This window comes from Thunnus maccoyii, chromosome 19 (assembly GCF_910596095.1).
Source record: "Thunnus maccoyii chromosome 19, fThuMac1.1, whole genome shotgun sequence".
Classification (NCBI taxonomy): Eukaryota; Metazoa; Chordata; class Actinopteri; order Scombriformes; family Scombridae; genus Thunnus; species Thunnus maccoyii.
In genome coordinates this window covers 13,449,151-13,471,193 of record NC_056551.1, presented here as the reverse complement: position 1 = coordinate 13,471,193, position 22,043 = coordinate 13,449,151, and positions in this window count along the sequence as shown.

The window sequence follows — 22,043 nt, the reverse complement described above, 5'->3', positions numbered from 1 at the left end:
AGAAACAGCATTTGGTTACAGTTTTTCACCCCATCATCAAAAAGTTGAAATGGAGACGGCCGAATCGGAGGCTTTTGACTGTCCACCGGCAACTCTGGCAGCATTCAGGCTTGTGTAACGTTACAGCTTTTGGTAAGTTTGCATTGATCAACATAACTAACTCCAGTGTGCTGTTTCATTTTATGATCATTGCATACCAGATATATCCAGACTAGATGAAGAAAAAAAATGTGTAAATGAAAATAAGCCTCAGTAAAGAGAGATGCTGGCTGTAAACACACCGTCAGTAGAGTCAGTCGGTCTGAATGGACAGGAAGCACGCAATGCATTCTGGTTAGTGTGGGATTCTACAGCCTTTTTCTCAGTTTTCTCCTGTCAAAGGGCACCAATTTCAAAAAATAATTGCACATTTCTATTACATAGGTGACCTAGTTTTAAGAAATCATTTTATTCACAGCGGTGAATTTACCCTTTAAGATAATTTTTCTAACTGCTATTTCAAAAGGTCAAAAATGGACTTTCATGCTCAAAATTTCAAACTATTTGGCAACTCTACAGCATTAGAATCCTTTCTTCTAAGTAAACCTTTATCTAAGTAAACAAGGTCTATAACAAACTGTGAATAAGTGTTTGGATTAGTTTTAAAACCAAGACGTGAATCACAAATCTGCAAGAGATTAAACTTTTGAAAGAAGCCCAGCAGACAACCTGGTTAATGAGTTCAGGGGTTTTCATTTCTCTGTGCAAAAAACAGCTCCCCTTACAAGTACACATGGCAAACATGGCTTCCTGGAGGATAAACACTGTCTTTTATGTGATAACAACAAAGACAAAACAGGCTTTTAGAAATGGCCGACACACACGCACACACTCACGCACACACACAGACACTTGGGCGGCTGGGTAAAGAGGTGTGTGCATCAGTGTGGTCTAGCAGCTGGGGAAAAGCCTCCGCCTTGACCTTACTTGTCTGAAAACCTGTTGCTGTGCCCCTCGAGACAGAAAGACACATGGAGCGGGGCATATGGTATAACGTAAATATCACTCCCTTGTTTATCACCTGATTCTAATTAACTATGATGTCATGTTTTCTTTATTCATCTCTCACTTTCCCTCTCTTTTTCTTTAACTCGTTCTCTTGTGTTTTTGCCGTCCGGGTCCTGCGATTTCTCTCCGTGCCGCATTTACGTTCGCACTTTTTTTTTTTTTTTTTCCCCCCTCTTTCTCCAAACTTTTGTCATGTCTTGGTAAAGTTCAGACAGATTCCATCAATTAGCGGGATCAGACCCGGAGCAAGGTTATCACACAAACACACACACAGCCTTCGCTCTGCCCAGGGCTGCAGCAGTTGTAATTTGTTCATTGCATCCATCACTTTCAACTCTCTGCCATCTGTTCCCCTGTGTGTCTCTCTGTGTGTGTAAGTTAATTTCCGAGTATGATGAAATCCACCAGACTCGGTTCATCCCCGCTGTGTTTATTGCAATACAGTCCTAGATTCTCTTTTTGTGCTCAGGAATCCTCAGTGTCTAACACTCATGTCAAAACGTGAGTAAGCATCAGTGGGAGATTCAAATTTCCTTTCATCCTCCCAGGGCATCTAGTCCTTTGTTTATATGATTACTTGGGTGTTCTGTAAACGACATATCAAGTACAATTACTCTGAAATGTGTTCAAGACACTGATCCCCTCCTCCTCCTCTCACCCCCCCTTCTCCCTCCCTCATAAAGTTCAAGGGCTGGCATTCCTGAGCCAAGATGTCCTTATTATTTGGTGGTACAACTTCATAGATCTACATATGTAAAACTTCCCGTTTAAGTCGGCATTAGAACACGGAAATTTGGACGATATTTGAGACGACTAAGTCCACTTGTTCATTCAACGGACTTGGAATCGAGTCTGCAAATATATCAAGTGTACTGTAGACCTCTTGGAATAGTTCGATGTAGTTTTATTGCAACTTTAACATGACTTAATGTGGTCTTGCCTTTAACCGTAATGCATTACAAGGCCAGACTTAAAAAGCAGGGCATTTATTCAAGACAGATGTTTCACACTGATTATCAACCCGAGTGACATCTGAGTTAGTCTGTTCAGCGGCACCGAGCCACGCATCATTTCTCCCATTTCTACAGTGTGCCTAACATGTTTCTAAAAACTGTTTGCCAATGTCATTTTTTCATGTTGTGCTTGGGTATGTTTGGTTAGTGTTTGGTTTGTTGAGGCATGTGGCGAGGCTCAGTATGCGGTTTCTGTTTTGACTACATCAGGATCTATCGGACCTGTGTCGGACCTCAAATGAAACGTACACCATCGGCTTCACACGTTCACAGCTCCTCTGTTTGCTCAGAGAGTCTTGTGGCCGTGCGACGTGACCGCAGCAGCAGCTGTGAATATTTTACATCCTGGGGAGAAGAGAGAGAGAGAGTTAGAGAGACAGAGAAGGGGATAGAGAGAGAGAGAGAGAGAGAGAGAGAGAGAGAGAGAGAGAGAGGGGTTGTAAGCTTTGAATCAGAGAAAGACGTGTGGGTTTGGAGGAGAGGTGAATAACTGAAAAGAACCACAGTCCTGGGGGCATTTACGGCAGTCGGGGGTGGGAGGGGGGGGTTGGGTGAGGTGGGGGGTGTTTGCTGAGAGGGCAGCCGCGTGGATGGGATGCCAAAGGGTGAGGAGGGGGGGGGGTGAGGGGTTGAGAGGAAGAAGGGGTGATGGGGGCGATTAAAGAACTTGCCAGAAAATTTGGGGTTGGAGGGTGGGGGTGGTTTGAGGGTTATTTGCAGATGTAAAGAGGGTTGGAGGGGTGGGGGTGGGGGGGGGGGGGGGGGGGGCAAAGGGGCTTGGGGGCAATCATTGGAAGCAGACCAAGGGAGTTCCTGGAACCCAGGAGGTGAACCAGGAGCTCTCCTCCTCCTCCTCCTACACTAATGTGCAGCTCCTTTTTACTTAACTTCTTTTTCACCATTTAGTCTTCTATATTTCACCTGCTTGTCATTGTCTTTATTGTCGTTACTGATACAGCACACCTTTACCTCAAGTGCATTAAATCTGAATTAATCAATATTTTGCATATTAACAATAAAAACAATAAAGCAAATGATTATGTGTAAAGTAAAAGTGGTTGTTTGTACCAAGAAACTCAGTCTCACCGCTGCCACCAAAAAGTCAATGTAAAGATGAGATTAGACACAAATTCGCCCAGGGTGGCGCAAATTGTCGGGAAAACATGTCTGTGCGAGTTGAAAATGTTTCAACGGAAATTTGATGTGTATAGCTTATTAAATGTACAGAGTCGAGAGTAAAAAGGAGACTGGAGGGAAATTACACAAGAATTTCTAGTGAATTCTGAGTTCAGTCAGAAGCTGAGCTCAACACAAACACGAAGGTGGTGATTAAAACGGAGCTAAAATGAGTCATTCACACATAGAAAAACTTTTCTTTTGAGTGGTTTACTAGAATGAAACAATAGTAATCATTGTGTCAGCTGTTGAGCACATACATTATGTGCTAGTGGAAGCACTTATCTCAAAAAATCTGGCTAAGTGTGCCACCCAATAGAGGAAATGAGGAGAAGATGTTCATTTTGAGATGCTTGTGTCCATAAAAACAATTGTACTTTTTATTGTCATTAGATAACATATATATAAATTATATGCTTATATGCTTAGTACTGTTTAGTCATGGTTTTTAATTTCTTACAAATGACAGTGTTATTTTACATTATAACATGTTTTTGTTTAAAAGCAGGTCAAAATCTCTAAAATGATAAGTTACAGGCTTCTCAGTCTAAACTGAAGATCTGTTCTTTTCTCTTTAGCAAGGTGTCAGCAGACTTAAACAGCTTGAAGTTTAAATATAGAAAGAAGAATCATGGCATCTCATTTGTAAACGTGCTTACACACACACACACACACACACACACACACACACTGTCACATCAGGTAGTTCATCCCCTGCCTGTTTTCCGTCTCCCTCTCTGTTCTGGTTCAGAGGCGACCTGTACCTGGAGCGCAGCCGTAGCTTCAGCTCCGTCTTCACATCTCCTGAGGGCTTCAAGTTTCCTGCAACAGGTGGCTCAAACATTTGCCTTGGCCTGCACTGAGGTGAGGCCTCTGTTTATCGATTCGGAAAGAGTGAGGAGAGAGTTAGGAGAGGGAGGGAGAGACAGAGAGAGAAAAAAAAAAACGATAAAGTGAAAGCACGTCGGCAGCAGAGAGAAATACTCAGGGAAAGTCACCCTGACACAAAGGTCCTAAAATATGAGTCACTCAAGTAGAGTGTGTTTCATCTTAATGCATTTGCTACATGGAGATAAAAACAAGAATGTAAACATGTATTTTGTACTAATATTTTAGTCAAGGCTTTGATAAACCTATGAAACATTTTCCAGAGCCTGAGCCAGAGCAGAGCCAAACCCCCAAAATTAGTCTCCTCTCTCCTCCTCTCCAACAGCATTTTCTCTCATCTCTCATATCTGCCTCACTTAATTCATTTTGTTTCTCCTTTCTCCCCTCTTGCTCTGCTTTACCTCTCCTCTCCTTTCCTCACCTTTACTCCTCCACCCTCCTTCACCCCCCTCCCTACTCTCTAGAGAAATATGCTTGCAGTCTAAATGAAAATATATTTGTTGTTTTTGTTGGCCTCCTTTCCTCTAACTCCACTGGCGTGATTTAGCCTTAGACCCAGGGTCGCTGGAAGCGGCTATGGCAGCAGAAAGCCTCTATTAGTCCTTGATCACTGGCTGCCTGACAGCAGAGTCAACATGCAGAGTATTAGAGCCTGACATGGGATCAAATAAAGACTAATTTATTGGGTGCCTGTATATAGTAAAACCACATTAACCATTCCCTTTCCTGGTTTTGTTTTTTAATAATTAAATTAGCTAAAATGAATAAATGGAACAACTAAATGAGCAAGAGGGGCAATTATTTTAACTGTAGCAAAAGACAACGAAGGAAGAAAAATGTTTTTATTATACTAATGTTAACCATAGATATGGAGACGGGAGTGGACACAGTGAAATATATCGTACATATCGTCTACCAGAGATGAGGATTATTGCGTTGTTGTGATTCATAACTAGTATGAGCATTAACAACAGAGGATTTGACACCCAACAGATTTTAAATCCTTTTTTGTGAATATCATACTGGTTTAATTTAAGGGCAACATGACTGCCAACCAGATCCCCCCCGAAGGCATTAGCTGATTTAAAAGAGGATTTGGTTGAATGTCATGTTTACATCAAAGGGTAAAGATTTTGATACAAAGCACTAGACACTGTTATGATACAGAATGCCTTTAACATCTGTTATTGATTCATGAGGATTTTCATGTAGGAAAGTGTCATCAAACTAAAAATCTCACTCTCCTTGAGGGCTTTTTTTTTTTTTTCTAATTGCACAGACCTCCAAACTTGATGTAAAGCTCTTTGTAGGATGAAAACATCACTGCTGTGAAAAAAATGTACCTCATACTCACAAAGTGATGATGACAAGGTTATACAAGGTCATTGTATTGGCGGTAATGCCTTTGTTTCATCAGTACAACAGTATCTAAACTCACAAGTCAGTCTCTAAACACTTCGCTCAACTAGAGACTGAGGACGATCTCCCAGCTTTTGTTGTTAAAACTGGGTGGAAACAATTAGAGTTTTAAAAAAACACGCATTGCAGAACCAATCCAAAGTCTTTAGGGCGGCCCTTCATATTGGGGCGGTGACATGCAGTTCACTATGGAGGAGAAGAGGGGGGAAAGCATAAATTTATGGTAAGGCGTGTCCTTGACAAAATGTAAGAGGCGTAGGTTTGTTAATGGCCACCGTTTGAGCAGCTACCGTGCATTTAGAAATCCCAAGACGATCAGGAGGCGGCGAAATCTTTTATTGTCTGGTATCGCAAGACTACACAGTATCAAACAAAGAGAACTCGAGTGCATCTTCAGGTTCCAAACAATTTTCTTCCCTCCACCGAAGTTTATCATTTCAAGGCTGTTTGGTAGCTGCAGGGTATCTCAGAAGTTGGTTAAATATTAGATTGTGAGCCAAGGAAAAGCTGATTCATTTAGGGCAGAAATCATAACAAGTGAACAGTGAGACACAGAAGCAAAATTTTGCTTTTCTTAGATTCATGTAGGCCACGCCCATTTCCACCACCAAAGATTTTCTGGACCTTCATTTTTTTTTAAACACACATTTTATACTTTCTACAAATATCTTGCCATCTTTATCAAATTTGCTACATCATATATTTGGACAACCATGAAAATTGTTTTTTTTAATATACTGTACATTTACCTATAATTTCTCATAGGTGCGGATTAAATAAGATAAAATAACATAACCTTTACTGATCCTTGGGGGGAAAATTGAGGTGTTACAGCAGCAGCTTATGGGTACGAACATGAGCATAGCAGAACAATACAGCTATACAACCTGAATTTTAGTGCAAATATAATTGAAGTGCAAAGCCAATGAACTAATGGAACACTATGTTACTCTGGGCTGAACAGGTGAACCCACGTGCAGACTCAGACAGACTGGTAACAGTTAACAAAAGCGCAGGGGATAGGTGGGAGGAAGAGCTGGCTGGAGGTTCGGGCTGACTGAAGGCTGGCAGGTGTGCAGAGCCGAGAGATCCAAGACGGGGGCGGACAGGCAGGCAGGGCAGACAAACCGAACACGGAATTACTGGCAGGTCAGGCAACAAGGCAGGGAAGGCAAACAGGCCGAATGCACAAGACAAAAATGGCTAGAAGCGTGCCAACAGGACAAACAGAGGCTAGGAACTTGTTTGGCAACAATCCAGCACTGACTGGTAGACTGAGCAGGGTATTTGTAGCAGGTAGTGATGACTAGATTCATGGCAGCTGTGCAGGTCCGGGATGAGCAGCAGGTGTGGAGGGAGAGAGACGCAGAGAACAGGCACGCCCACGCCACACACACACACACACACACACACACACACACAGAGACAGACAGACTGGGAGGCAGAGAGAAAACATCAGGAAGATACAAGGGCTTGGCTGGGATTGTGACACACTAGTTAGTTGGCATAAATTGCCATAATTCTTGAGCAAATCCATGCAATTGCAACCACGTTTCAATGACACATGTACACATTAACTCAGATTTATTCTGCAAAATTTCATACTGTTTTTTCCCATAGAAGTGCATTTTCAGAAACATGACGACTTTAAATGGGCATAAATTCGCCATGATTATGATTTGCTTAATTATGGACAATTAGTCATGGAACGAGGCGCTAATAATAAAAATGATCTATCACTGAATACTTTGATGCAGATCGAAATAAATAACTTCTAAACATTTTGTATAATAAGACTACAATTATGTATTATAGACTTGCTGGAAATATGCATTCTCTGAGTCCTTTGTAGTTCTTTGCTTGTTTGTTTTCTTGACATTTTGCCTTAGCACATGCGGTGAAATATACACTTCTTCTAGTCAAAGGGTTGGTAATATGAGGGGTTGTGGCTAGGGTCTGTGTATTATATGTGTGGTGAGGGTGTGTGTAAAGTAAGAACAGACTGAATGTGCTCTACATGATGTAAGGTGGCAAAAGGAGTGAGTGGGTTTTGTGGTAGTGTGGGGGGATTTCTGTGGTACAGGCCTACAGCTGGTGCTGTGGCTGGAGAGTGCTATTTTAGGGGGCTCAGTGAGTGACTGTATATGTGCTGGAGATGGTTTACTCAACATTTACATGAGGTTGGTCTTACAACATTTTTAAAACTATAAAATGCAAATAGATATATGAATTGTGCATGAAAAGAGAGAGAAATATGTTCTATTTTAAAAATGCTGCACCCTCTAAAATGCCTTTATGCATTATATCTGTTTTCATTTCAGAATTTGCATGCATAGCCTCAGACACTGAAGGACAGATTTACTAAGAAAATGGCACAGCACAAAATGTGTGCAGCAGTTTTCACTAGTTTGCGTCCACAATCTGTATGTATTCAGCGTGTTATTTACTAAGATCATTACGCAGTCAGTCCCTGGACTGGGTGGAGATGGTGTTGACATCAATGTTAATACTGAGGTAAAATGCAAATAGAACACTAAACAGACACTTAAATGTCTTAATAAAAGAAAAAAAGATATAGTTGCAGCTTGCAGTGATTTTACAGTTCATTGACAGTCAAGGTTGATGAACACAAACCAAAACTACTATTCTTTTGCTTTACAGCAATCAGATATTATGCTCATAACATCCTAGTTGATATAAATAATTGGTTTTAGTGATATACATGCCTATATTTAATGCATGTTTCTTTTCGTACTACAACCTTCCGTTCTCATTCACTCCATGTTTAGCATAATCAATTTCTGTTAAAATGATTCCTCCTTTTATTTATGTAATCCTCCCTTAAACGCATATGCAATGAAGAGAGCGAGGATGGAGTTCGATAGAATTTATCAAATTCAAATCCAGTAATGAATCCAATTATTGAACCTGAGTCCTTTCTAATTCCTTATTAAATCTTATTAGGTTTACATTTCAACATGTGTAATAATAACTAAAGGAGAACATAACTAATTCAAATACGTCTTATCACCTTTGGCTGACTGAGAAGGCAGCAACACTGCAGTTTATAATGACACCCTAATTAATGTTAACATGTATCTACAACCTGGAAATGAGGTGAGCAGCATAATATATGAAAAGTTAATGTGAATGTATCTGATCCATTGTAAACACTCGCACAAATCTGGCCTAGTACACTTGTTTGATAAATACAGCCCATGTGTTTAGTTCAGAATGGATCAAACCTGTGCTTAAAAAAAAAGGAAAAACTAAAAGACTAGAAAAATCACCTTTCTTCAGCATCCTGAATAACTGCTTCTGTTGTTCTTGCATCTAAAACAACATCTTCCCTCTTGTTTTTGTACAGAGCATGGTCATTAATTAGTCAATGAATTGCGACTATTGAACATGGTGCAATTTCCAGGTAAGGATTCTTAGGAAAGGCTATGTTTGTATTCTGATAAACATGGAAGAGTTGTTAATGTTATTTCTTAACAGGAATTATAAACACACAATAAAGACACTGCAGGAACTCCCTGTAGGTCTTGTCCACTTAATTTTTTTGGTGTCTCACCGAATATGGAACGTAATACATTAAGAGCCCCGTTACATATTTTGTTAATAATTACATCATGTACTTGGGAATCTCAACCACTCACTAATGTCTGTGAGTTGGAATTATTAGAAGATTTTTTTCAGGTTTGTTCTCCCCCTTGAGCTAAACTCTCACTGGCTGTTGCTAAAATTGAGCTCATTCTTGGAGAGTCTTGGACTACTTCAAGACACACAAGCCAAGAAAATCTACACATTAGAAAAAAGCGACTCATGTACCGAGTCTTGAAATCTGTCATACATGATCATTTACACAGACTGTTGGGCCCAAGTGTCTCTCGATCCCAGATTCAGCCCGATGGTTGGAATGTCTCAGTCGGGTTTCGAATCAGTGTAAAAATAGTCTGCTATGACACAGAGTTAGTGTGGTAATAAAGCAACATGAGGTTTTGCACCGAGAGAGGTCTGCGTGGGTGCACCACATCAGGGTTTCAGATGGCATAGTGGAGCCTGGAAACATTAACTTCAGGGTGTATGGATGTATCACTTTTGAAGGCTGTGTTGAATCACTGAATATCCACAAAGCTACAGACACCAGAAGGATGTCTCACGAGCCAAGTTCAACATAGTTTCTTAACAATAATTGACAACGAGACACAACGACGATCCCCGCAAACTGTTGTTTTAGAAAGATTATCAGGAACTTGTTCTGTCAACTCAGGATTGCTGCTGAGAAACAGGTGACTTAGTATTTTTCAGCCTCATTTTAACACTAATACATACTGAACACACAACCCTCTGTTTTCAGGTAAAAGTAGAATAGGAGCAGTACTAGAAGTAGTAGTAATAGCAGTAGTAGTAGAGTTACTACTTTGAATCATAATCCCATAGCTTCTTGTCCTTACAAATCCCAATTTAACTCTTGACAGCTGACTTTTTTAAATAAAAAAGTGGTGTGTAACCTTTTACTATATCAAAACACAAGGAAAGTTAAACTTCATTAGGAAAATCACTTTTCAAACTACCTCAAGCTGATCTTCAGATGTGCTTCAGCTCTAGGGATGGCAGTGTTGCTCTGACAGCTGATCTTTCATCCAGACTGATACATCTTGACATTCATGGTCCCCAGAGGATGATCACTCTGTAACTTTTTCTCTAGCACCACCATGAGGTTGATATTTGTGATTCAGAGTGAAATGCCTTGACAACTATTGGATGGATTGTCATTAAATTATCTACTGATATTTATGTTCCCCAGAGGATACATTTTATTGACTTTGGTGATCCTCTGACTTATCCTCTAGCACCATCATTAAGTTGACATTTTTGTTTTTCATTGAAATACTGGATTGGACGAAACTACTGGATGGATTACCATGAAATTTGGTACAGATATTCATGGTCTCCAGAGGAGGAATTGTAAAAACTTTGAAATGATCCCTTGATATATCATCTAGCGTGATCATCAGGTCAAAATCTCTGTTGGCCCAATACTTTGGTTTATGACCAAATACCTACACCAGCCTCAGCTGCTGTCAGCTTTGTGTTCAATGCTCATTACCAAGTGGTAGCATGCTAACATGCTAAACTAAGATGGCAAACATTACACCTCCGTGAGCCTCACAGAGCTACTGGCATGGTTGTTGACTCTTAGTCTTGTTTCATAATGGTATCTGCAAGTGATGTCCTAAATCCTTTGAAAATAATGTTGAATGAAAGTCTTTAAAATTATTTAAAGTTGACAGGATACTCTTGGAAAAGTGATGCCATGTTTTCAGCCGAGGCTTTTTATAAATCTGCATTTTGGCAAACTGTTAAAACATTACCTGCTTGAGAGCAGATTAGTTGCACAGTGACCATGATTAAATGATCATGAGCTGCATTAAGCACTAAAAGGCTACGTTAAGCTTTAAGTTCACTAGCTAACACACTAATATCACTTGGTGAGACAGGACATGGCCCCGACAAATTAATTGTTTCAAATTACGCCCCATGGCAATGATGGAGAGGATAAATGCTGTGATGGTTAGGTTGTGGTGTACAGTATGTGAGTACACACACACAAACACATGCCTGCACGTGGTCCTAACAGCACAGAGCCCACAGGAACATTGATGAGGTTTTCAGTGATTCACTTTGCCTTTCAGCACAGTAAAAGACATCCCATTGATGTCATATTCTGCAAGTGCTTCATGACAGTGAATCATCACTGTACTACAGAAACTATCTTCAACTGATCTCCATTAAAATTCTTGAGGAACAGGAGCGCTTCAGAGTCAAATGCATGAGAAAATAATGTTTTGGTTACTTTGGATTTCTGAAATGGATTTGTTTATACTGAAATGATAGTCGAATCACAATCTACAAATCAAAAGCAGCCAAATAAATTTACTTGATAAATTATAAACAAACCACAGCCGTACTCATGCAGGTGAGGCAGACAGTGTAATTTTAGACTTTAATTTTGTTACAGTTTAGATTTTACTTTGTATGTATCACAGTCTGTTCTGCATCAATTCATTACAAAAGAAAACTATGTAATCCATTTACAGTGTAGAAACACAAGAAGGACTAAAATAAAATAGTGCGGTTTTCATGTCTTTTTTTCACGGCTGGTTGAAGTATTAGTTTAACTAACAAATGATAACAGTGTAATAGAGGCAGTGTCATGATGTCTCAATAGTAAGAGCATCATGAGTGTACATACTACAGTAAAAAAAAAAAAAAAATCTCCTGGCAAATGTGAAACACATGTTGGCTCCATATGAAAGCAATAAACAGCTTCTGGCCCCATGTCCCCAATTCCAGCCGTCATACAGGGTGAGCGTAGATAATAGCAACGATGACTGCCTAAAACACATGTATTGCATTTAATTATTTAGTATGGTACTTTCAAGCCCCCAAGGTTATATGAGACACAATTGTTTGCCATTAATCACACAGTTTGAAATTGTAATCAAAGTCATGTGTGAAAGCTTTGTGTAATCTTAGTAATAAGTTGATTTTGCTATTATATGATTGTCAGAAGTTGTTGACGTTCATACTGCTATACTGGCTTAGGATGAGAAACTGAAATGCAATAATGTAATTTCATTTTTTGATATTGGATGTTTATAGTTTAGAGTTCAATAATGCAATGTTCCCCACAAACAGTGACTATATTTGATCTTAATAGTTTTCTGTTTTTTTAATAGCAGTCAGATATTGACTTGTACATATGAATAGCAATTATTGTACATATTTTGCACACAGGTGACTTCACTATAACCTGTGTCCTTGCTGATACAGTAGCTACAGTATAGTGTCCTTAGGCGACACCGGCTGGCTGGTGCCCTGTGGGCGTCCCCACAGTCTGGCACCCTGATTCACACATGGACACACAAATCAACACTGCTACAGCTTTAACAAATAAAACTCAAGACAAAACTGTTCCACAGTACATTCTTGCTCATATTTTTCTAGACACTGTGGACAATAGCACCAGACATTAACTTCAGAACTTGAGCGTAAAACAAGAGAAAACAAAAGGAAAAGCCCTTCCTGAAAAGATTTGGCTTTATTAGACTGTCAAAAATGATGGCCGGCTAATAGGAACCGCAGCTCGCTTGAGACTTTGTGGCCTGGATCTAATGCAGTCAGCCTCATAGACTTTTTACTGTGGGGAGAACGGTGGTTATGGCAGAACATGACTAGGACGGGCAACCACACTGTCACTCGTAGTGCTGTGCCCAGACTCTCTGTGGGTATGTCTGAGTGTGTACAAAAAAAAAGGCTTTATACGTGTTCTAAAAGTGCTGCATGAACATCTGTGAGCATCTACAGTATGTTTGCATCCATGTGTTTTGTCTCTTATCCGTCATGCCAAGTTGCAGCAGGACAACTAACAACCCCACCGTTTGATCACTATAGCATAAAGACCAAGCGAGGACAGTGGTGGTTTAGACTGGCATTCTTTGTCTATCGCCTCAGGTCACCTACAGATCCAGATGTGCGATAGCTCGTAACCTACTGTGACTCTGGTCGCGTCTGGTGGGGACCTCCAGCAGATCAAAGTGTTTCGAGCTCGCAGCTGCTAAATTTGGCGGGAAGTGTTATTTTGCTGGAATTAGTTAACCTCTGTTGTGCTTGTGTGTCAAAGTCGAGCTTTTTTAAAAACTTGTGTGTGTCCCATAAAGGATGTCAGACTATTTCATAAAGGGCTCCTAAACGCTGTGCTGCTGCCGGCTGTTTGTTTAGAGAGAAAACAAGCCGAATGAGACAGAGGAAAGAGACTCTTCAATTTCCTTATCTCTGATTCTCCCTGGTAACTGTCCAATATCCTTAGAGTGTGTGTGTGTGTGTGTGTGTGTCTGCACTCTGTCTTCTCCTGCAGAGTCCAGTCTGTGCGACCTGCATTCACAAGCAGCCTCTTTTGCTTTGCTTTCCATAGTAACAATCTCCATATGGTGGGTGTTATGATGTGCTTTTTCTTGCATGAAATGGATCGGATAGAATTGATGACGGCCTGAGTTTTTTCCAGAGTATTTACGGTACTTTACGTCACATACACACACCCAGTTACTGATATGGTTATATCTATACAAACATTGGCAAATGTACAGTAAACTTCAAGGAGATACAGACACACATAATTAACATCCATATGCAATCACATACACATATACGTTCAAACAAAGATTTACACATACACACAAAAACACAAACCAGTGCTTACTACAGGTTTGGCCCAATCATGCTCACTTCCATGTGTCTTTGATAAGGTAGACCAACCCCTTACTGTGTCTGATTCCTGGTCTATCTGCCTATTTCAGTTGCAGTGTGTGCGTGTGTGTGTGTGTGCGTGTGTAGCCTCATGTTTATCACCTAATGAATCTCTTCTGTACCACACCACACTGAGCTCATTAGGGCTGGGCAATATATCAATCATCATGATATGAGACTAGATATCATCTTAGATTTTGAATGTATGTATGTGTGTGTGTATATATAATATCGTTATATGGGATATGTGATATGTGACAAGTGTTGTCTTTTCCTGGTAGTAAAGGCTGCATTAATGATGTAATTTTCTGAACTTACCAGACTGTCCTAGCTGTTCCATTATTTGCCTTTACCAGCTTAGTCATTATATCCACATAACTTAGTCATTATATCCACATTACTGATGATTATTTATCAAAAATCTAATTGTGTAAATATTTTGTGAAAGCACCATTAGTCATCCCTACAATATTGTCACAATATTGATAGAGGTATTTGGTCAAAAATATTGTGATACTTGATTTAGTCCATATCACCCAGCCCTACAACTCATTACAGCTCATTTTAAAAGAGACTCTAAACTATGACATCATAACAATAAGCAATCTTTCAGATATCTCTATTAGAGCTGTCAACATTAGCCAAAATTGATGTTTGATTATTCCCTCTAAAAAAACTCATAGGTTCAAACCATTTGAATATCTATTTTTGCGCATTATGTCCATAAGAGGGCAAACCAATACAACAAGAGACATAACTACCTGTATAGGTATAATTATTTCAACATAAACATGTCTTTTAAAAGAGCTACATACCTACACATTACAAAATAGATCAAATGAATGATTTGTAATTGATATGTTATTCGACAGCCTAACTTTTACACAGGTTAGGTAATCATATTCATACTGGTTACCAAAATCCAAAGTATTTCCAAACGGGGCTTTTTAGGGTGCTTTCATTGCTCTTCAGTTCAGTGCTATTTGTTCCGAGTGCAAATCACTGTCTGCAGCCGAATATCTAGAATATTTGTTGCAGCCCTAATCTCTCTTAAAGTAAATATAATGATGATAGACTTTTTTTAAAAACAACCTTTGTCATGCATTCTGATATCTCATCACATTCATTTTTTAAATTTAATTTCACCTATATTTAACCAGCAAAGACCCACTAAGGGGGGAGACCTATTTGGCAAAGACTTGACTAAGATAACTGCATAAAATGATGCACATAGAGATGGTGACTGAAAGATTAACTGTGGGATAAATTTACAAAAGATAATGAGGATTATTTCACATGAAAATATACCACAGCCAAGCTTTCAGAAGCTATGGGGTGCACAATTATAAAATCTTAGCTCACATTTTCAGCTCCTCTTCTCCAAACCATTGCCTCGCTGTCTTGCTCTGCCTGCAGCTGCCCTTACCCTGACATCTCTCCTCCTTTCTCTCTCCTGTTGTTTTACCAGCAGAGCTATCCCAGCCAGATGTACTCTGTAGCCTGAGTTTATCTTACCTTGGCTTTAAAACTCAGGTCCTCCACATGATTAAAAAGAGTCAGGGTCTGAGAACAGACTTCAAAAGAAAGGGATGATGGACCACAGGGAGAGAAGGAGAGAGGGAAAAAAGGACGGACTGGGTATCTAATGATGATGATACATTTATTTTTGTGTGTGCATTCATTTAGCACACTAATGCTACATGCTATCAAATGTCAAGAAAAAATGCTAAATTCCTCTTTGGAAATACAGCATAGATGCAAGGAGGACTGTTTTGCCTCAGTGTGTTAGGACAACTTTTTAATGATTTGCTAGGATGCAGGTTTCTAAATATGTGCATGTGTGTCTAATAAAAGCAATACTTCTCATGTCATGTGACCACTAAACAAATGACAGCCTGCAATTCTTTTTGTGTCCTCATATAAAGAACCTGTTACAAATTCACGATCCATATGAATATTAGTAGTGCTGCTGCTGCAGTGTCTTCAACAGCAAGGGAACTATAAAAATAGGCTAACAGCTGTCTGGCCACAAATCCTCCACCCTGATCTCTGCATCTTACATTTGGAGGATGCCCTCAACCATCAGAGGATAGCTCCATGAACTACTGCTGTGCACTATTATGTTATGACACTATCTGACCTGTTCAAGGGTCAGATAAACTGCTGCTGCTGCTGCTGCTGCTCCTGTGGTTAAGTGGATAAGACACTGATCCAGCACAGTCTCTGATGGATGCAGTATTGCCTTCAGATGCTATGAAGACCACAGCATAACGTCTGAATGTTGCAGTCTTTTATATCATTACACCACAAACTGTACAGAATATTGTCCATTAAATCAGTTCATAAATGTGTTTCCCTCCCCCAGAGCTGGTTGACTGCTTTATAAAACATCCCACAAAACAATTTATGGATCACTGCAGTGATCCATAAATCCATGCACAAGGACCGCCAGAGAAAAATGGCAGAATCCTTTTATTTACAGTGCGGGAGGTACCCTCGGGGGAGTTTCCCCCTTTGAATTGTTACATGTATGTGGTCACAAACCTTGAGGTGTCTTTGACCTATAATTATACAAAGCTGGGTGAATGAATGGTCCAAGCACTGCCGCCAAACTGAAACTCCCCACAGGGTTGTGATGTGGTCTTGCTCCTAATTCCTGTTTGAACACAAGCTTAAAGTTGTTCAGGCAAAATGGAAGCAAAACTGAAACTGGGGTAATGGATAAATCCCACACTGACTGCTGCAGCTTTGTTTATGTACTCCGTCATGATTGCTCCATATGCTGCTGTGTGGACTGTTATCCTGATCCTATGCTCAAGGTTGATGCCACAGAGTTTGGGTTATCTTTTGGGTTGTAGGCGAGATTGCAGCTTGCTCTGCGGGCCCAGATTTAAAAAGCATATGAGGCAGTGGGTGGGCCAGGTCTTTCATTTACACCTTCTCTGAGCTGACCAACCTGTTCACACAGAGTTGTGCCTCAGATTTGGTCGAGCAGTTTCAGAAAGGAAAGTCTGCTAAGTTTTCTCATCCTTTTGTCATTCGGAAAGAAATAGAGCAGATGATTGTGGGATTTTTTGCCCTAAATGGAGGGAGGGAGAGTCTTCCCAGTGCTGTACATTAGGCTCAGCAGTTACTAATCACAGGACATTAGAGAAGGAATCAAGTGGAAGATTTCAATCCTCAACTATTATGTTCTGGGATGCCAGTTCATCTTCCATTCCGATAATGTCCTGCTGTAGGGTGCCAATGCACAGATCACCTGCCTTGGCTCACATGATTTTCCATTTAGACTAGGTGCACACAGTGAGTTGTTACCCGACCTGATGAAGACCTGGTGGTTAATTTTGATTAATGACTTTAACATATAATTCCATACATAATATATATTGTAAAGGTTTATAAACTAATTGAATTTAACTTAATCCCTTAAACTCAATCTCAAACATATTAATCTAACCAAAAGAAACACTTAGATGCAAGTATTTGACAAACCATTTGTACAACATACAACTAAACATTACCAGACACTCGTTGAATACCATCTTGTATCCACAAATATTCAATATGCAGCTCCATGTTAAGTATAAGATTATTAAAGGTTTTATAACACATCCATTCCCATGTGAATAATGTGGGCCAGAGGCCTGATTGCGAATCCCCTTTAGTCTCTGAAACCCAAATCCTCTCTGATACACCAAGTCACACACACATGCTAACTGTAATAAGTAAACGAAGATGTTTGTTGGCTGAATATGACAGTGGTAATATGCAAATGTAGAGAACCTTCTGGCTTAATATTTCTTTTTGTAATGATGATTCGACTCACGCATCTGTTTGTGTGTGTCAAAGTAACCATATACCTGATATCAAGTAATGGCTCACTGGTCTGTACATGTGAGAAGGCTGGAATTAAGGAGAGGGCTTGGCAACAAGACAAGACGTTGGAGTTATCAAAATGAAGAAAGGAGTGGGTGAAAATGTTGTGTAATTCTGGCAATGCTGTTGCTGTGTTAAAGTTACACAAATAATGTCAGTTACTCCAAAAGAAAATCAAGTATAGACAAAGTGTAAACTGACCTGCTCCCAAATCATGACAAGTAATGTGAATGATATGCAGCCGCATATTCAAAGGCTGCTTTCACTCAGGTAGCATCCAAACGGCTTGGAAAAATAAAAGAAAAATTGAGTTTTTGAATAAAGTATAAGAGCTAAAGCTTTACTTCATAGGTGTTAAGAAAGACCTGAAGAACTAAAGTGGGTCTCAGGTGAACTTGACCCTTTTAAATATTATACAGTGGAGATAAAGAGTAAATAGAAAAAATGTTAATGACAGGTGACAAATCTTATGAGCATCTCTAACTAGGACTGTGCGATATGGCAATATATATCATGTGCCATCTATCATTTCATATTATGCTTTAGCGTTTATTTCATTGTATCGCAAATCACACTCTTTACAATATTTTTCACATTTGGAGTCTGTCCATCTTCTGCACAGATTATATTAATGTATTACTCTTCTTGGCTTTTTATTCATGAAGCTTTTATTGCACTGACAGTAACATAACGAGTGTAGTTGTTGTCAACTCAAATACTTCACCTGTTTCACTGTTTCTCCTCTGCTGCGCTGTGTGCAACACACATGGAGGGCTCAGCCCAGCCTGCAGTGAACCACAGAGAGCAGAGGAGAGCAGCGCGACCATAAATGACAGCAAAATGCAGTAGAAACTATGTTTATTTATTTTATTTATATGCACTTGTTTAATTTCACATATCGGGATATGTACTGTTATCGGGATATGAAATTACCTATATCACATCATCAGCCCTATCTCACACTACAGTAGGGCTGGGTGATATCTCAAATAAATTTGATTAAATAGTTTTTATTTTTGCACAATATGTAATATGTCTAAATCATGAAAGTTATTAGTTATTACAATACACACAAAAAGGTTATTTTCAGGCAGCGCAGATGGTAGACATTTGCCGTTTTGAGTCACAACAGTACCATAAACTGTGAAGTGATTAGTTACACTACATGCGCACCTGCTGCAGTTTATGGACTGTTGCGAATCCAGGTAGCAAGCTGTCTCTGGCTCTCTGAATTTAATGTTAACATCTACAAGAAGAACAACTGAAAATGACCCCAGACACGGGTCTGCGCTCTTGGTTTGTGTTAGTTGACAAGGTCTCTGGTTATGAGAGTTGAATCACTGGGAGTCGACTTAACAGTTTCCAGATTCTACATTGTACAGTTGTCCCTTCCTGCTGGGTAGCTAATGCTGGCTAGCAGCAGTCTGAAGATTTCAGGCTGATGTCTTGTAAAGAAACACAAAAAGAGCAGATCAGTTTCTGAGCAGACCTTCCTGCTCTGTCTGTGCTGAAACTCATTATTAAACTGGATGTGCTCTACTTAGTTGAAGGACCTGGTACTGACAGTCAATAGCTGTGTGAGATAACCTGTATTTTATGTATAATGATGACCTTGCAGGTGTTGCAGGTCTTTTATTCTTGCTCAACTGTCTTAAAATATACAATGTTTCGTTATTGCATTTTGCAGGAAAACAAAAATGGATTAAAATTGTGTGATTGAAACCCCAAGAGGAAGAGGACGATGCAGAGTTTAGGAAGGGATGGAAATGGATGATCCACTGTGGCAACCTCTAACGGGAGCAGCCAAAAGAAGAAGAAGAAAAAGAAGTAGTAACTGGTCAGACAGTGTCAAGGACATTGCATGAAGCCAACCTCTACAGACGATCCAAGAGGAAAACCGTTGCTTACAAAACGGCACAAAACTGCAAGATTAAACTTGCCAAAGAACATGAAAAGAAGCCTGATGAATATTGGCAGCACATTCTTTGGTCAGATGAAACCAAATAATAATAAATTTGTTTGGATCAGATGGGGTCCAGCATGTTTGGCGTGGACCTGGCCAGGACTACCACAGTGACTGCATAGTGCCGACCATGAAACACAGAGGTGGGAGTGTGCTGATATGGGGTTGCATTGAGTGCAAAAGGTGTAGGAGAGATGACATTTATAGATCGCAATATGAACACAAGTTTGTCTACCCAAATAGTGAACAAAAAGATGGCTACCAGTCTCAAGAAGGTTGGTAGGAGAGGAATTTTCAAACATGACAATGATCCCAAACACACCGCAAAAATCAAATAAGAGTTTTTGACTCCAACAGAACCCCTTTAGAGTATTTTAAAGACGGACATAGAGCAACAAAACCCCTCCAGCAAAGAGCAGCTGAGAAGAATTATCTGTGAAGAATAACAGAACATCTGTTCACAGATTTGGTATCATCTATAACCAGGAGGATCAAATCTGTCATCAAAAATAAAGGCAGGCATACAAAAATATTGAAAAATAAAAGAACTGAGTCTCACTGATGAAGGGTATGCTGACTTTTGTTGCAGTTCATCTTTTCAGAATTGGCTTAATTCTTCTTGGGTTTTGTCTAAAAACAAATGAAATTGTATTAAATTGACAGGATTTGTAATTACATTTTAATGATACTGACCAGGGGTGTACTCAGTTTTGTTATATATTGTATGCCCCCAGAGTCCTAATTCCTCAAATTCTGTTTTCACAATGCCAAAGGGACTGGTAGATGAAAAAGATCCACTGCATATTTTTTACCAGCCAAAATAATGAATTGCCTTTTTTTGTCACATATACTGCGGCAAGCGACAGTTTAGCAGAGAGCTGCGATGTAGAGTAGCTGATGACCTGTATGGTAAACAGCACTGCAAAACTAGGAGCACTCCAAACGGTCTGTGGCTGGCACTCCTTCACTTCAGACGGTCTCGAGCACTCTTACAGTTCCGCGGCACTGTTTACACGCATGTAAAAAACACATATGGTGTGTGTGTCTACACTGTATAGGAACAAAAATGAGTAATTTCCTCCGAGCCATCATGATAGATATTTTATTACACGACTATTTTGGTACAAACATTTAAACGCCAGTGTGGTGGATAGCCTTCCCAGATTTACTTGTCAAAAATCTACCTGCATTTGGTGCTTGGCAGGTGTTAATTTCAGACCCTGGACATGAGAGACAGAAGCAATGCGTGGAAAACTACAAACACCAGAGTATCATCCAAGTGTGAAGCATCTTACAGAATACAGCCTGGGTCCTTGGACCAACCTGCTCATCAAAGACAGAGCGGGAATTACCCCGGACTGGTGGTGAACACATAACACACATATACAAACACACACACGGACACACACACACACACACACACACATTCAAACAAACACAGACACAGGTCTAATGAGTCCCAGCTGTGAATGGTTGCGTGATACAGCAAGACAACAATTAATGTGGAGAGGAGGCAGGACATGTTGACCTACTAAACAGCGAGAGAGAAAGTGGGGATGAGAGGGAGATGGAAAGATGGAGGGAAGGTGAGAGTGATGAGGAGGAGGTAGAGTAAGGAAAAAGAGTAAGACAGTCCAACAAACACAAAGACGTACACAGATGAAGAGTCTTCCAAATTAAACAACATAATATGTTGTTGGTCGATGCCTTACTGAGTGACACATAAGCATCTTCTGATCTGACTGCGCTATCAACAGTTTCAAAAATACAACAATTTTCTTACGCTGCTATGGTTGAGGTTTGGTTAGGTTTAAGTACAAAAACAACTTCATTAGGGAGAGATCATGGTTTAGGTTAAATAGCTACTTCACTGAGGTTATTTGTCATCCACCTCAACCTCCTCCACCTGTAGACTTTGTGGCTCTATAACAAAATTACAATACATCCTCCTTTGCTCCTGACAGACAAGGGTAATTAACTGGAACATAAACTTTTTTGTTTTGGAGCAGCTCCTGAAATGACGGATGCTCTCGTTCTTCTTAGGACAGTCTCAAAGTGACACACTAACGACAACAACTGTATGTACTGCGACGATTACAATAAAATACTTCACCGTACGCTATGCCCTCTCAAATATTTGATGATTAAATATCAAACAAATGAAATGAATTACTCCATATAGTCTAATCCCTCAGCAGCTGTTGGAAGCATGTAAGTCGATGTCAGCTTAATCACTCCTGACAAGCGCCATATTGAAGAGAAAAGCCACTCTAAACAGAATTACCATGTGTTATTCTGAAGATCTTACACAGCTCAGATAATCACTGTGAACAGAATACATCTCTCAC